We start from the raw sequence: 12755 nt of genomic DNA on the forward strand, positions 1-12755 counted from the left end.
ATTGTTCTCTGTCCCATTCTCCTCACCTATGGAGACACTAAACTCTACAAAGTTCTTTGGCTTTATCTCCTTGCTTTTCTAGCACTGATGATCCTCAGTATCTATATCTCATGCCCTTCTCCAATCCCTATACCATTTCTGTACCCCCCTTCTCCACTGAGGAAGACTGTTTCATGCACTCACCCATCATCCTTTCTCTGAGTTTATCCCCCATCCTCAGCCACGTACCACAGCAAAGGCCAGGATTTAATGCACATGAAGACGTGGAGCTCAATTTTGGTTTTTTGGGAAGGGAGAGAGTCAGAAAATATTTAATATATACTTTAATATATTTAATCTAAACTGGGGGGGGGGGGGGACTGTTCTGACAGCCTTTCTCTATCTCCAATTGAAAGGTATATGAAAGTGAAAAGGATTAGACTTTCTTCAGTTTTTGTAGAGGATGAAAGCTCTCTGCATCCCAACAAGATTTGCATCTGCTCGCAGAAGTGAAGAGGCACCAAAACCAGCAGTAAACTCTAATGTTGGTTTTCATTGGCAAGTGAAGGTTTGCGAGACAGATGGGAGTGCCTCACTAAGGTTGCTGAGTAAAAGCCAGAAAGCTCAGACTAGGCCCAATATGTTGTGCACCCAACCTTCTGGGATAAAAGTCCCCATGTACAAATGATCTCACTTCAGGTTTCTTTTCCTGTGCAGATGCTCTGCATCTGGTGTTTAACTGCTGTCATTTACTATAATACTATGGACTCCTAGCTCATTTCTCTTCACATAGCATTTTTCCATTTACTTTTACTGCAGAGCAGCAATGGAATAGAGTTCAGGATGTGCTCTGCCCTCTGTTATGTGTCACAAGTTAATGGAGAAATTACCTACCTGATAATTTTGTTTTCCTAGTGTAGACAGCTGGACTCAGGACCATTGGGTTGTGCTCTCCTGCCAGCAGATGGCGACGGAGCAAGCTAACATCACATCACAGTACATACTGGTATATAGTATATACTCCTGCAGTGACCCCAGCCAGCCAGTATTCTCTTCAAAAGCAACTGTGGACAGACTAGCAAAAAACATTATTAAAAATGTGATTAAAAACCATAACTGTACTCAACCAACAAGAAACACTGAACTCATGCAAGAATCTAGGTACCCCAAACTAGGGACTGGATGAACACTTACCAGTAATCCCTTAGGACCTGGAACCCAACAGGAGGACTATTGACACACTCATGTGACAGCTGAGGGCGGGAAGCTGAGTCCATCTGTCTACACTAAGGAAAACAAAATTATCAGGTAAGTAATTTCTCCATTTCCTACCATGTAGACAGATGGGATGTATCAAAGCTACTCCCGAGCAGGGCGGGAGGGTGCCCGCGGTCCAGTTAATACCGAACATGCAAAGGCTGTGTTCTCCCAGGCCTGCACATCCAGATGATAAAAACCTGGAAAAAGTATGTAAGGAGTACCACATTGCAGTTCTGCAGATATTGATGGGAGACAACAATCTAACCTCAGCCCATGACACTACCTGAGCCCAATCCTGCATAAGGAACGGCTTTTCAGCATCCACATACATGGTCGTGGGCACCTCTCCTTAATACAGCGAGCTATTGTAGCGTGTGAAGCTGCAGCACCCTGCTTACTTCCATCATGGAGGTAAAACAGGCAATCCATCTTCTGGAAAGGTTCAAAAACCTCCAGATACCGCACAAGTCTCTTGACATCCAAGGGGCACAGGAGGCGACAATATTCCACAACCCTAACCTTATCCAGGGACGGTAAGAAGGATGGGACAATATGCAGCTGTAACACCCCTGGAGTCACCCAAAGGAACAGCTCCCGGCAAGACAAAGCCTGTAGCTTGGAAATTCGACACGCAGAACATATAGCCACTAGGAACACTGTCTTCAAGGTCAATAACCGCAAGGAAAGGTTACACAGTGGTCGCACCGTAGGGCCGCTAAGAAATCCAGCACAAATTAAGACTCCACAATGGAACCGGTAACCTCAAGGGAGGCCTAAGATGCTTCACTCCCTTTATAAAAAAAAAAAAAAGGCCATATCAGGATGAAACAATAAGGAACCACCATTCACCGGGCCTCTGAAACAGGCAAGAGCCACAACCTGCACCTTCAAGGAATTAAGGGCCAAACCTTTATTCAACCCATCTTGCAAGAAGTCCAGAATGAGCAAGATCTTAACTAAACAAGAAAGAACACCATGCTCCTTACACCAGGCCTCAAAAACTCTCCAAACCCGCACATAAGCTAAGGAAGTGGAGAACTTTCAAGCGTGGAGTAAGGTGGCAATCACTGCAAAAGAATCAGGCAAGCCCTCTCAATGACCAAAGCGTAAGACAGAATCGAGTTGGATCCTCGTGAAGAACCAGTCCCTACTGCAATAGATCCATATGCAGCGGAAGACAAAGGGGGGTCTCTACCAGGAGTCTTCAAAGATCTGCATATCATGGACACCTGGGCCAGTCCACCAGGAGTACCAGTCCCCTTTGGCCTTCGACCTTGTGAATTATCCTGCCCAGCAAGGGCCACGGAGGAAAGGCATAAAGCAACTTGTCTTCCGGCCAGACCTGTATGAGAGCATCTATGCATAGAGACCACAGATCTCGTAAGCGACTGAAGAATCGAGGAACCTTCGCATTACAAGAAGTCACCAGCAGGTCTAGGAATGGAAGGCCCCAGAGATCCACAATCAGCTGAAACACCTCGGCTGACAGCACCCATTCTCCTGGGTCCAGACTCTCCCTGCTGAGAAAGTCCACTCTTATGTTGTCTTTTCCTACAATGTGAGAGGCCGATATCATCTGTATATGTCCTTCCGCCCATTCCATAAGTTGGTCTATTCCCTACGACACTTGCTGGCTCTTGGTTCCACCACTGTCGCATTATCCAACATCACGTGGGCCACTTGATCCTGTAGCCTGTGGCTAAACTGCAAGCATGCCAACCGGACCACCCGAGCTTCCAGGCGATTGATGTTCTAGTGCTCTTTGGCATTCCAATGCCCTTGGGCCGTCAGCTCCTGACAGTGAGCTCCCTAACCCTGGAGACTTGCATCTGCCTTAAGTACCAACCAGGATGGGGAGGACAAGGAAACTCCCTTTCTCAGATGAGCCTCCTGCAACCCCCACTGGAGATGAGATCAGATTTCCATCGGCAAATGGAGCCGAAACGAATAGACCTGAGACTGCAGGTTCCAACGAGGCAGAAGAGAGCGCATATGCCCTCTCACCCACAGCACCATGTCCAGGGTTGCCACCATCAAGCCAAGCACCTGTAGACAGGACCACACTATCAGGTGTATAGTGTTGATCAACTGACGCACCTGAGACATCAATTTCTGAATCCAAACTTCCGGCAGGAAAAAACTCTGTTCTGTCCCATGTTGAATCAAACTCCAGATACTCCGACTGGGACAGCCGAAGATTGCTCTTGACCAGGTTCACCACTCAACCAAGCTCCTGCAACAAGAGATTACCTTATGTGTCACCAGGTGGCTCTTTTCCTGAGACTTGGCACGAATCAGCCACACATCCAAGTATGGGTGCACCAGGATCCCTTCTCTTCTCAAGGTTGCTCCTACCACCACCACCACCATAACCTTGGAAAACTTCCTGGGGGTGGTGGCTAGACCAAAGGGCAGTGCTTGAAACTGATAATGGCACCCACAACACTGCAAAACACAGATAACGTTGGTGTTCCAAACAGATGGGAATATGAAGGTAGGCCTCTGACAGATCCAGGGAGGTCAGAAACTCCCCCAACTGTACTGCCATGTTCACACAGCATAAGGTTTCCATGTGAAAATAAGTCACCTTCAAATGACAGTTGACCCTCTTGAGATCCAGGAAGGGATTAAAGGAACCCTCCTTCTTGGGCACAACAAAATAAATGGAATATCGCCCCATACTTTGAGACATGGGCACTGGAACCACATCCCTCAGCCTCAGGAGCCTTTGAAGCATAAACTCCACTGCCTGCTTCTTCTGCAGGGAGTGGCAAGGAGACACCATGAACACGTCCCACGGAATACTGAGAAATTTCAGCACATATCCTTCTTGTATCACCTCCAGGACCCACTGGTCTGATGTGATCTCGATCCACCTCTGATAAGAGAGAAGGGTCCCCCTATCTCTTGTTCTCGAAGGTGAATTGGCAAACCTTCAATGGGAAGCTCAGGAAGTTCCACCACCTAAGCCCACTTCTTTCTTGGGCTGTTGGGGATGAAAGGACGGAGACTTACCGAATGGCCAAGTCGAGCCTCTTTAGGGACGAAGCCTCTGTAGGGATGAAACCTGGAGATGACCCCTCATACCAAAGGGGCCCTGCAATTGCTTCTTATCCTCTGGCAACCGAGGAACTGGTGATGCACCCCACTTACTGGCCAGTTTCTCCAACTCACTCCCAAACAAGAGCGAGCCTTTAAAAGGCATCCTGGTAAGATTAGCTTTGGAGGCTGCGTCAGCTGACCAATTTTGCAAAGAGTTCATGCCTGGCTGCTATCACCACAGTCACTCCCCTGGCCAAGGTACGGGCCAAATTGCAACCTGGGTCTGCTAAAAAGGCAGCAGCGAGCTCCATAACCGCTCTGGAATTCTGTGCAGAATCATCAACCTCCTGATAGAGAAGCAGACAAGATCGCGGCTCTAGGGCGCAACAGGAAGCAATCTGTAAAGTCATCACCACTGCCTCAAAGGCTTGTTTAAGGATAGCCTCAAATCCTCATATCATGCACATCCTTCAAGGCCGCTCCTCCCTCCATGGGGATTAGTCATCTGCTTAGAGACGGCACATACCAATGCATCCACTTTGAGAAAATGCAAATGCTTTCTCACAGCTGGATCCAGGGGGTACAGGCCTTCCAATGTCCGACCCCCTTTAAAATGTGTCTCTTGGGCGTCCCATTCAAGATCAATCAACTCCCAAAAGGGGTCCATCACAGGGAAAAAAAACCCAAGAGGCTTTACAGAAGAAAACCAAAATGGGATTCTTCTTTGACTGGCATGGAATCCATACCAGGAACAGCCAGCTGTTTCAAAGTCTGGGAAATCAGGGATGGCAGTTCACCTTTATGAAAGAACCACAACATGGCTCGATATGGTTCCAGACCTGGAGGGATTTCTCCATCCTTCAGGGAAACAGGGTCTGCCTTATCATCAGTGCCATCCAGGTTCCTGTTGGGAATACCTGCAGGGAGCAGAGGCGAGCCCTGGCGCTTCAGCATAGAGCTGGAAGAGGGAGGACAGGATTGGGTTAAGCAGAGAATTGCACCTGAAGAAAAGCTTATAAGTCTTGAAAAAAATTCCACACAAGAAAAGCAGATGGGTCCAAATCAAGCCCAGAAGGAACTGGAGCAGGGCCCACAGAACTGCCCTCTCCTGCAGAGGAGCAATTCAAGGGAGAATCAAGGTCTGGCGTCCCTCCAGCCAAGGCCATAACCAATCCATCATCAGAATGGGAGGAGCCAGGCTTAGCAAAATCCAAGGAAGACAACTCTCCCTGAGCGCCTGAACAGCGCTGACATGTTAGAAGACAGGTCAGGCTGAGAAGCCCTAATATGCAAGGCAACATAAGCTTAGGCTTCTTGTTTACCAGCACCATCGCGGCGGTAAATGTGCTTCTGAATGGCTCGTGCTCAAAACTTTCTGTGCACAAAAATTAAGCACCGGAGAAGTAAACGCGGCAAGGCACATGCACAACTTGTGCGCCACGCTAAAGTGTTTGAAACAGTTCAAAATCTGTGTGCACAAAAGGTGCGCCCAAAACTGAGCACACGTCGTGTGTGCAGAGCCGATGCACTGCGCACACCGACGGCCTGTATAGAGCAGCAAAGCACGCACAGGAGCTCGCGAAAACACTGCCATGGCCTATCACGCGGTATGCAAGCAAAAATCCTAACTGTGGGGCCCAGCCCACCAGGGCTGCTCAACCCAGCAGGCTGCCCAGTTCTCCAGCCCCAATGGGAGTGGGAACGAATGTCAGGACAGCACACCGAGCATGGAGACTGGAGGAAGCCTAAAAACCTCTCTCTCTGTTTCCAAAGATAAAAAATGTTTTTTTATTTTTTTTTAAACCTTACCTGAGCTCACCATTTACTGGCTGTGTACAGAGATGGTCTCCAGCTGCAGGGGGAGAGGACATCTGCGATCACTGTCGCACTTGGCCTCCTGCAGCCGCTGCCTTTCAGCTGAATACGCAGCTAAGTCCACGCCGGGAAACCCAGCTACCGGACCAAGGCACACCTCTGACGGACCACGGAAATCACTTCAGGAATTCTCAACTAGGGGAAGGACCTTTTGGTATCACCACAGGAGAACGGACTTTCTTTTCTTGAATTCAAATTCCTCCTTCCAAAAAATCCAAAGCAATCCTCATAGGGAGATGCACGGCCACCATCTGATGGATTCGGAGAACACTGGCAGGCTGGGGTCACTACAGGAGTATATACATGCTGTGACATCAGCTTGCTCAGTCTCCATCTGCTGGCAGGGGAGCATAACCTACTGATCCTAGGTCCATCTGTCTACACGCTAGGAAAGTAACATTTGAATACAACTGGGCAATATATGGTTCACTATCATCTTCATGAATAGTTATTATAGGAAAATTGGTCCTTACCTGCTAATTTTCATTCCTGTAATACCACGGATCAGTCCAGACTCCTGGTTTTGCCTCCCCTCCAGCAGATGGAGACAGAAAAGTTTTTGACTGACACTGCCCTATACCTTGAGGTGCCACCTACAGTCATTCATATTGAACTGTACCCAAGCCAGATGAATAGAAAATGCAACCAACATTAACTATCTACAATGTTTGCCAAAAGAGCACAGGGAAGAAGAAAACCTTGGAAATTCAGTAAGAACCCTTGCCCGCACAACACCCCTGCGCGGGACCAGAACCTGAAGCCAAAACACTAATCGAGCAGACTCTCAAATTCCCCAATCCCAAACTGGGTGGGACTCTGGACTGATCCATGGTACTACAGGAACGAAAATTAGCAGGTAAGGACCAATTATCCTTTCCCTGTAGATACCCGGATCAGTCCAGACTCCTGGGATGTACCAAAGCTTCCCTACACTGGGTGGGACCTTGAGAGTCTGGATCAAAGCACACTTTCGCCAAAACCCCTTTTACCTGGGGGCCTGGACATCCAGACAGTAGTGCCTGGCAAATGTGTGCAAAGTCTTCCAAGTAGCCGCCCTACAGATCTCTTATGGCGAAACTCGCTGACACTCAGCCCAAAAGGCCGCTTGCGAATGGGAAGAATAAGCACGAAGCCCAACAGGCACCGGCCAACTTTTAGTGATGTACAGAGAGCTGATAGCCTCCTTCAACCACCGAGCAATAGTGGCCCTAGAAGCCTTATGCCCTCTCCTGGAGCCACTCCACAGCACAGAAAGATGATCCAACAGGCAGAAACTGTTGTTTACCTCCAAGTAACCTAACAGGGCCCGTCTCACATCCAATCTTCACAAATCCCTAGACTGAGGAGTGGAAGAATCCAAATCCGGGAAGGAAGGGAGCTCCACAGACTGATTCAAATGAAAGGCAGATACCACCTTAGGCAGAAAGGAAGGAACTGTTCAAGAATACCCCTGATTCTGTAATCCTCAAGAAGGTTCTCTACAGGATAAGGCCTGAAGATCTGACATCCACCAAGCTGAGGAGATATCCACTAGAAAAATCACTTTCAAAGTAAGATCTTTTAGTGTCGCGCATTTTAAAGGCTCAAAAGGAGATGTACACATGGCCCTCAAAACCAGATTGAGGCACCAGGAAGACAAGGATTCCGGACGGGAGGACAAAAATGCTTCACCCCCTGGAGGAAGTGCACAACGTCCAGATGTGCCGCCAAGCGAACACTGCGCACTCTACCCCGAAGGCAACCCAGGGCCACTACCTGAACTCTCAAGGAATTAAAGGATAAACCTTTAACCAGACCATCCTGCAAAAAGGCCAAGACATCACTCAAGGCGGCATGGGTGGGGTCCACCCTGTGTTCCACACACCAAGACTCAAAAACACTGCACACTCCAACATATGCTGGGGAAGTAGGGGTTTTCCTGGACTGCAAGAGAGTAGCAATCACGGCATCCGAATAACCCTTATTCCTTAGGTGCTCCCTCTCAAAAGCCAGACCACTAGACTAGATCTGCCCTTTCCAAACAAAACAGGACCTTGACGGAGACTTGGCAGGAGCTGAAACTGCAAGGGGCCGTCCACAAACCACGGCTGCCTCGGCTATTCCAGCACTATGAGGATTACATCCCTTTGGTGGGCCTCCACCCGGTGCAATATCTTGCCGATGAGCGGCCACAGTGGGAACGTACAGCAGGACATCCGACGGCCAAGGGAGGACCAGAGCGTCCACCCATTCTGCTTCCGTCTCTGACTGAAAAACCTCGGGGCCTTGGCATTGCAGAAAGTCACCATCATGTCCATGCAGGGTTGGTTCCACCTACTGGTTTATAAGTCGAAAGGCTTGGTCCGAAAGCTCCCACTCACCGAGATCCAGCTGGTGACGACTCAAGAAGCCTGCAATATGAGAAGCTGCTATCCTCTCCAGATGCAGTCCCGTCCATCTGATCAATTCCCGGGCTTCCAGAGCTACTGCTCGGCTCTTGGTGCCTTCCTAGCGATTTATGTAAGCCCCAGCTGTCACATTGTCAGGATCCTTACTGATCTTCCCCTCACCTGGAGAGCCAGTTTCACGGCTCTGGTTTCCAACCAGTTGATGGATCACGAGGACTGTCATTGACCAATGGCCCTGGACAGACCTGCTCTGACAGACTGCACCCCAACTAGAGAGGCTGGCATCTGTGGTTACCACTCTCTAAGAGGAGACTTCTAAGTTTACCCTTCGGCGAAGCTTGTCCGGGGTGAGCCACCAGAAGAGACTGGACTGCGCAGATTCTGTAAGCGGAAGCTGAAACTGCTCAGAGATCGGATCCCAATGAGATAGTAAGGCTGACTGAAGAGGCCTCATATGAGCAAAGGCCCATGGGACCAACTCCAGGGTGGAAGCCATCAATCCAAGAACTTGCAGGTAATCCCAGACCCTGGGCATGCCCATGGTCAGCAGTGAGCAAACCTGAGCTTGCAATTTGTGGATCTGCTCCTCAGTGAAGAACACCTTGCCCAATCTCATGTTGAAGGGGGCTCCCAAGAACTCCAGGGTCTGAGAGGGAACCAGATAACTCTTGGCCAAATTAACTATCCACTCAAGGGACCGCAAGAAGTATAGGACCAATCTACCGCCTCCCGACAGAGAGACTCTGACTTCGCTCGAATCAGTCAGTCATCCAAGTAAGGATGCACTAGAACTCCCTCCTTCCGAAGGGCAGCTGCCACCACCACCGTGGTAAAGGCTCTGGGCACCGTTGCTAGGCTGAAAGGCAGGACGCAAAATTGGAAATGTTCTTCTAGGATCATGAACCGGAGGAAACTTTGGTGGTTGGGCCGAATCCCGATGTGCAGGTAAGCATCCGTCAAGTCCAGGGATGCTAAGTACTCCCCCTTGTTGGACTGTTGCAATTACCGACCGCAAGGTCTCTATGCGAAATCGCGGCACCCAAAATTGCCTGTTCACCTCTTCAAATAGAGGATGGGCCGAAAGGTGCCTTCCTTCTTGGTCACTACGAAGTAGATGGAATATCTGCCTGGTCTTTGCTCCGCATGAGGCACTAGCACAATGGTCCCCAGCTCGCTGAGGCGATAGACAGTGGCAGGCACTGCTAACTCCTTTTTCTGGTAAGAGCATGGGGAGATGAGAAAAACGATCCCTGAGAGGCCGAGCAAATTCTAAAGCATAACCTTGATTTATTATGTCCAAGACCCACTGGTTGGAGGAATTTTTGGCCCACTCCTCGTAAGAGAGAGCCAGCTGGTCCCCTATTAGGGGCACTGAGGAGTGGACCAGCCTCACCTCATTGGGAAGATTTTGCTCCTCCCACGCCCTGGGTGGAACCATCTCTGCCCGGCCGGCGGCTACAAAAAGGGTGACCCCATGGCTGCTGCCTGCTCGACAGTTGCTTGGAAGAAGAATCTGAAGATCTAGATACCCGAAATCGTGAGCGAGAGGGTAGAGAAGTTCTTGCTTTCGGCTTATCCTTGGGCAATCTGTGAACTTTATTCTCCCCCAAGAATTTGATCATTTTCTCCAACTCCTTGCCAAACAGCAACTTGCCCTTAAAGGGCAAAGAGCCCAGCTGCTCCTCCGCCCAATTCCTCAACCACAGGAGTTTGCGAGAGGAAACAGCGGATATCATGGGTCTAGCCAAGGTCCTCAGCAGATTGCACAATGCATCTGCACTGTAGACCACCACGGCTTCCAGCCACTCCATCTGGAGGGCCTCTGCATCTGACAGGGATTTATCCATTTGGAGTTGCTGCACCCAGCAAAGGCCCGCTCGTAACATAAAACTGCTGCACATAGCAGCTCGAATACCCAGGGCAGAGACCTCGAGAATCTTCTTGAGGTGAACTTCCAGCTTCCTATCTTGAAGGTCCTTGAGTGCCGCAGCGCTCATCACAGGAATGGTTATCTTCTTAGTAACCGCGGACACAGCAGCATCTACCTTTGGGATCCTGAGAAGGTTAAGAGCATGTTCCGGAAGTGAATATAACTTGTCCATTACCCTACTGACCTTCAAACCTGCGTCTAGAGTATCCCACTCCCTGAAGAGCAGGGCAATAACCGACATGTGAAAAGGAAAGGCCTTAGTTGGACCCCGGAGGCCCAACATCACTGGATCCACAGCTCCTAACGCCGCACTGTCCTGGGGGGCCTCAATCCCCAACTCCTCATGAACTCTGGGAATCAGACGGGCCAGCTCTTCCCGATGGGACAAACGCACCACCCTGTGGTCATTTCCATCAACCATCGGAGCATCCGTCTGTGACTGCTCAGGATTCTGGCCCCCCCCCCCCATCCACCCACCCCTGGAGGGTCCGTTGCCTGCGCATTATCCTGAGCCAAATCCTCAAGCTGGGAGAGACGTCAAGGACCTTAAAAGGACGTGCAATCTTTGAGGCCCCTCCATTTTCAGGGGCCCTGGCCCCCATGGGGGCTGCAGTCCCCTTCTTCTGTGGGCCCCTGAACTTCTTGGCAGCTCAGAAGGGACTCCCCTTCCATCCGTGGCACTTGGCTGATCTTGCTTTGAAAAGCTTGTGCAATAAAAGCACAAACTCAGAGGAAACTGAGCCGTCCCCAGGCTCCTCCTCGGAAGAAAGGTCCTCAGCCACCGCGATTCGCCTCCCCCCCAGGAGGCCTCAACTTGCACCGAAGATAACCTCCCAGGCTCCCAGTGAGCTGACGACTTGTCTTTTGCATGAGTATACAGGCCGTTGTGCGGCCCCCACAGCCAGTACAGGCCACACGACATGGCATGGCAACAGAGCTCTGACCAAGGGACTCAGGGGAAAAATGAGCACCAGAGAGGCGGGGAGGAAGAGAGCCGCCTGAAGTAGAAAATCTCCGGAGCCAGGTCACACAGAGCCCACTTTCAAAGAAAAAAAACCTCCTTTTTTTTTTTATGAACTTTACCAGCAACATTCGGCTGCAGGCTCTTTCTGTTCCCCCACAGGGTGAGTGAACCAGATTCCTCGGTATCAACCCTGGCGGCTGTGAAAAAGGGTGAGCTACAAGATCTCCGACTCTCTGCTCAAATGCCTCTACCACCAGTGGGGGATGGTCCCAACAGGACCTAGCTACCTCCTGGGAGGCTGTAGAGTCTTCTTCCTAAACCTGATTTTTTTTTTTTTTTTTCAGACTGCAGGAATTTGCACCTCCACCATCTGCTGGAGATAGAGAAATACTGACAGACTACAGGTGGTACCTCAACTTAAGTGGTAGTGTCAGTCAAAAACGTCTGTCTCCATCTGCTGGAGGGGAGGCAAAACCAGGAGTCTGGACTGATCCGGGTACGTACAGGGAACCACACTATTTTAATATGAATCCACACTTGCTGGGACAGTTTCTGGCAGTTAATACCATGTCTGGAAGAATTGAAGGGCCCCAAAGCATTGAAACCCAGACACTGCCTAGTAACACGCGTGTAGAGAGGGAATTATTGGCAGCCCATACAGGGGAACTATCACTAAGTGTCCCATGCAAAGGAAAGTATTGCTATTAAGAAATAATCTCATGACCTTTTCTCCATTCCATATTTTAACACAGGAAGTAGAACTATGGAAAATTGCAAGCAGCTTGTAAAATAAGCACTCTTATTCAAGGAGGGCAGGTTTGTGAGGAATCAATGACTCCCTTATTTCAGCCAAATAGATTGCCAGAACTGGTGCTCTGAAGATTCTATTTATTGCTTTACCTTTGCTTTTAAATGTTATTTATATATGTGATGTTTGATAGTTCTTGCACCAAAAGAAAGAGAATCAGACAAGAGTCATATGTGTGAAACCTAAAAACCTAGTTTCCAAACCCACATCTAACACCACATTTTACCATGTGATCTTCACCATTCAAGTCATTCAGGCCCGGTTTCCTGAATAAAAACCTCTGCTACAGAGATGGCTCATCATCCTGTATTTGTTAATTGGTGATTAAATTATGAAACATTTTTTGTTAGATCTTCTGAGTTTAACCTCTTGTGGATGGGGGAAGTCTATGCCAAGCACCAGAAGACTAGCTTGCCGTCTTGCTGCTGCTCCTTCAAGTGCTGAAAAATGACATTTTCTCTTTCCCCCCCTCGGAAAACTTGGGAAGAAGCCCCAAAGTCACTTCACATG

The 12755-nt window shown here is 49.3% G+C and overlaps 1 protein-coding gene across 1 annotated transcript in view; it reads right to left on the minus strand.

Annotated features, from left to right (window-relative positions):
• TAOK2 (TAO kinase 2) overlaps positions 1-12755 on the minus strand; it is a 150316-nt gene that overhangs the window by 26831 nt on the left and 110730 nt on the right. The gene's annotated exons all lie outside the window — the stretch shown is intronic.

Source organism: Rhinatrema bivittatum, chromosome 6, assembly GCF_901001135.1.
Source record: "Rhinatrema bivittatum chromosome 6, aRhiBiv1.1, whole genome shotgun sequence".
In the NCBI taxonomy this organism is placed as follows: Eukaryota; Metazoa; Chordata; class Amphibia; order Gymnophiona; family Rhinatrematidae; genus Rhinatrema; species Rhinatrema bivittatum.